General features: G+C 35.5%; 1 long non-coding RNA gene across 2 annotated transcripts; it reads left to right on the forward strand.

Annotated features, from left to right (window-relative positions):
• The first annotated feature begins 1,704 nt into the window (after positions 1-1,704).
• Positions 1,705-4,058, forward strand: LOC112182894. Of its 2 annotated transcripts, XR_005804958.1 has the most exons (6): positions 1,705-1,811; positions 1,929-2,018; positions 3,074-3,158; positions 3,338-3,565; positions 3,740-3,832; positions 3,926-4,058. It is a non-coding gene; the product is annotated as an uncharacterized LOC112182894 (long non-coding RNA). The 2 variants fall into 2 exon arrangements; XR_002929606.2 differs by lacking the exon at positions 1,705-1,811 and having other exon boundaries at positions 1,829-2,018.
• Positions 4,059-5,055: the final 997 nt, after the last annotated feature.

The raw sequence follows: 5,055 nt of genomic DNA on the forward strand, positions 1-5,055 counted from the left end.
TGGCCGGGACTCGGCGACTTCTGGGAATTGGGTTGAGGAGAAAACTCATGCTGGGTTTGTAGAACATCGATTTGTATTCATATGGTATCATATTTCTCAATCACCATCGCTTTCGGCCTCCCTCCGACCCTCCGACTCACCATCGCTCTCACCCTCAATCACTATCGCTCTCGGCCTCCCTCTGACTCACCATCGCTCTCACCCTCAAATTAGTTGGTTTGATAATGTTCACTCCTCCAAATTAGTTGGTTCGGTGATTGATCAAATCTTGATAGAGTTTGGTTCTTCTTGATACCGTTACCTCTTCGATATTATTAGGTATGGTTATTGATGAAAGCTTGACAGAGTTTGGGTCTCTTTTGATGGAGTTTGGATTTCTATTTCCCATTAGACCTGACAAAATCGTTTTCCTTTTGGGATTTTGTTGTTCATTGAGCACACAGATAAAGAGAGGGTTTGTTCCAGGGTTCGGTTCCTAAGGTGGACTGAGGTTCACTCGTTGGCAGCTTTGGAATTTCTTTCCCAAAAAAGGTTTCTTCTTCTTTGTAGGGTTCGATCTTCTTTTTTGGTGTTTGTTCTTCTTTAAATTGAGATTTTGAGTGGATATGTGCATATTTTGGTCCGTCTCGACCATCGTCGCTGCGAAATTTGTGGGTGTTGGATTGGTTTTCGGGTGCAGCTTCTGGGATTTCTTTACTCCTTCAGTTCTTCAGCTCAGGATTTCTTTCCCCAAAAAGGTATACATTGAAGGTATACTGAGTATGTGTGTTCTTCTGTTTGAGAATTATCTTCTTTCTAGGTTGCATTTGAGTATGTCTATTGAAGGTACAAGTATCAGTTCAACCCATTCAGTTCTGGAAGGTACAAGTAAATCCAGTTCTAGTACAAGTTCAAAAGGGAATCTGGAAGCCTAAATCTTATATTGTTTACTGGGTGCAGATTTTGATCATGTTTGTTTGTTTGGTTTGATAACAAATGTTCTAGGGTCATGAAAAAGTGTGGGGTTCAGGTTATCTAATAATACTGGGAAATTGGCAGGTTTTTCAGCTTCATAGGACTGTTGATTGGGTCTATACTCAAGTAGATATCGATTTGATATATGAATATTTGAAAGCCTTGTGTGTTAGTTTTGTGATTGAATGAAGTTTAAGTGACCTTAGTTAATGTAGCTATTGGCCTTTACTTGAATCAATCCGCTTTTTGTTTTGTTTGTTTGTTTAGAATTAATTTATTTTTGGTTGGAAATTACTGGAGCTGATCATGTGTGTGATTGAACCAAATCAATAAAGTGATAAACAGATAGCAATTAGCAAATCATAACTGTTGAAGAGTTATAAATTTGAAGACTCGAGCAAAGGCCAAAATTTGAAGAGTTATATGTTGCAGTTATGATTTTGCTAATTGCTATCTGTTTATCACTTTATTGATTTGGTTCATGGTTTTTGACTTTTTGTTTAAGCAGAAGGTGCAGGGGCTTCTTTGAGTCTTGCCGGGACAATGCTTGTATTCTACCCTGTGAGGGTTTTGCCTTCTAAGACAGCTATTCCACCTGTTAACCCATCATTCTTGCCTCCAGTAAGTGAACCTCTTTTTTTGAGACAGTAGCAGATTTCTCAGCTTAAAGTCTTTCAGCACCCCAAAATCAATAGTTTCTTTATTAATACTGTAATTATATACTTTGGTTTAGATGAAGATGAATGTGAGATGTGTGCAAGAACTATATACTGTATAAATATTGACAAGACGAACTATATACTTTAGTTTCTTTATCAATATGCTGGTTTGGGAAGGCAGAGCCGAATAGAGAATGGGTAACTAATTCAATTTCTTGGTAATTGATTGTGGTTCAAAATTAAATCTTAAATTTCCTAATTGGTTCAATTTTGATTTTTTGTTTTCTGTTTTTTTGTCTTATTCTATTTCTCCAGATATCTGATTCTGATCTTGATATGCTAAAAACTGATTCGGAAAGACAAGAGTTACATTAAAAAATTGTTCATTCACCAGATAAACTACAGGTACCTTTTCTCTTCAAGTTGTATATGGTGTGTAATATTTTGATTCTTGAATAATACTACATTCCCTGTTGATTTGTGTCCGGAAATTCATGTCTTTGGAAACCCATAATAATATCTTTTACGTGGTAGTGTGGTACTGACTGAACATGTTAGGATGGACATGAATTTTTTATCATGGTTACTTTTTCCCCCCTGGACAGTGGAGTAGAGATATTTCCATTATACAATTGTAGGTTGATGATGCAGATTTTGAATTAGGGGCTCATCTTTTTTTCGTTTCTACTTTTGCTTTTCCATGAACTACAAATATAATTGTACAGAGAAGAGAGAAGCTTGAAGGAGCAAATGTGAAGCCACTACCTATCTGTAAAACTTAAAAAAGGATTATATATATTAGAAATGTGACATTATGATTTTTTTTTATTGTTGGCTGTGATGCCCTTTTAATGACATTTCTGCTCTTTATGCTGGATTGGTGGATGTACAAGTTGTTCTCTATTAATGTTGTACTCTGTAGGGTTGGTTTGTTGGACAAGGCGCAGTCACTCCAAAAGGATCTTAATCAAATTACTGTAACAGCGATACATCTACGTCTACCTTATCTCAGTTACCCTCTTCTTATTGGTTTTGATTTATTTTCACCTATGTGTGATATAAGTTTCTGATATTGGTTTAGATTGTAGACATGGGTCAGTTTATGTGCACTGACTTGGTTGAAATGTTATAAAAAGTATTCGAGTGCTGAATATCAATTTCATATGACTTCACTGCCTGTTATTGTAATTAATCATATAAGGGTTTAATAAAAGATCTGTTCATGGAGAATATTGTATGTAGCTGTATTGTAAACTTTTTTCTTATCTTTAGCGGTTATTTGACTTTGAAAGAATGAAATGATTTAATGGGAGATTCATTCGGTTTCTAGCTTTGGAACATAATCAAATATACGTTTTGCATTGATGTTGTTATTACTGGTTTTCTGTATAACAAGTACCACAGAGTGAATTCAAACTAATCAGTAACTTTTTTTTTTACTTCTGGTACACACGGTTTAGGAAAGGGGAATCTGCCATCAAGGATATATTACATGTATACAACTTCAGACTGATGAGACCTGGTACTAGAATGTTTGGTGTTATGGTAAGCCTATCAGCAAATCTCCTCCGGAGTTTATGTTTTCACCTGTAACATGTTTGAATAGCTCTTAGTACGTTGAACTACATTCTGACTTAATATGTCAACTTGTCAAGCCTTACTTTACAAGTAGTATTTCTAAATTGACTTATGGGTTTTTTGTACCATGACTTTATTGTCTGTAGGAACTATAAGGCATTTCCAGAGTGTGTGTTCAATAGAGAGATGAACAAATACTAAAGGAGCTATGAGAGCTGGAGTGAAAATAGTCAGGGTCAATATCATCAATATCTCCTGTAAAGGTTAAGTCCATAAAGCTCAGTGATTGTGTACATAGCTAAAGTCTCTCTGTACTCAATCCAGGCAAAAAGTTCTGGAATGTCTTTCATCTGCAGCCTATGCGTGATCAAAAAGTAATATATCTCCTCACATATTCTTTATTACATTACAAAATCAATGTTACTGTTGAATGCAAGCTTATTTTAAAAGGGTATAATAAAATATCAAATTAGACAATTACCAGAATAGAAAAGAATATGGAACTGATTTGCCATTCTACTTGTTTATGTAAACACGGAGAAGTACAGTATTGTATTGGAGTACAACTTGATGGCAGTCAGCACATTGAGCCTCTGCATAACTCTATTCCTGAAGTTACAGTAAAAGAGAGTGAAAAACTGGTATGGAAGATACATTGTGCACTTTTCAGATGATTGCGATCATAAATATTGAATGTTCTTTTCCTTAAATTGTTTGGTTGGTTCGTTACGCAGGTCAAAGAGACTGCAGTTAATGTTGATGAGGCAGCAAGAGAGAAATGGAAAGCGAACTTGCTGAAGAAAATGCAGTAGTGTGTGATGCAGAAATGAAAAGTGAATTTGCTGCAGAACTAGCACAAGGAGATGCTTTCACTGACTATGGTTATATAGACAAGATATATAGACAATATTATTATTACTTACTAGATTGAGGTTACTTTTGGTTAGAATTGCTGGATTTGATAATATCTGGATATGGATATGTACTTTTGGAAATGTTTTGGATTGGCAATGTAAGAACAGATGGCATTGATATATGACAATGTTATATTTTGGATTTGTTCAGGATATGAATGTTCATATTTGCCACAAAGTTACTAAAACAAAAGCACACCAAAATGTGTGGTTGCAGTTGAACAAAAACAACACAAAAACCAATTAGAAGTCTATTGTCTTTTTGGCATTGGGACGACAGAAAATTGTAGTCTAAAGGGCAAAACAACAACATAAGTTAGACGAAAGTATTGGCTAAAGTGTATAATAACAACAAATAAGTGTGGTTGGAATCAATCACAGACAATATAAAAGACCTAATAAAAGACCTTTCACACAACACTTAAGTGTCGTATGTATGGACCCTAGAACGACACTTAATTGTCCTCTTATGCTCTTTACGACCACATATAATTGTCGTTTAAAGTAAATTAGCACAACCTTTAATTGTTGTTGTATGAGAGAAGACACTACATATGAGTGTTCATATTTCTTATTTAAGGGCATTCAGACCACACAAATAAGTCTTGCAAATATACTTCACACAATAGCATTTAAAAAATACTGTGGTTGTTTTGTTTATCAGACAATACAAAACTGTTGTTTGAATGCTTTTAAAGATACAGATCACAATGTTCCCAAAATGCAAAACTCATCAGACAACACAAGACTTTTTTTTTTTTATGTCGTCTGAAAAATCAGACGACAGAACACTTCTGTCGTCTGATGCCCCCAAGAGACGACACCGTACTAGACGACACATTTTTGTTCGTTCAGACGACAGAACAGTTCTGTCGTCTGAAGGCCTTTTTGGCATAGTGAGTGCACATCAAGTCATATGACTGGGTGGTTGATGCCCCCGAAGAAACGTC

This window comes from Rosa chinensis, chromosome 1, assembly GCF_002994745.2.
Source record: "Rosa chinensis cultivar Old Blush chromosome 1, RchiOBHm-V2, whole genome shotgun sequence".
NCBI classification, from domain to species: Eukaryota; Viridiplantae; Streptophyta; class Magnoliopsida; order Rosales; family Rosaceae; genus Rosa; species Rosa chinensis.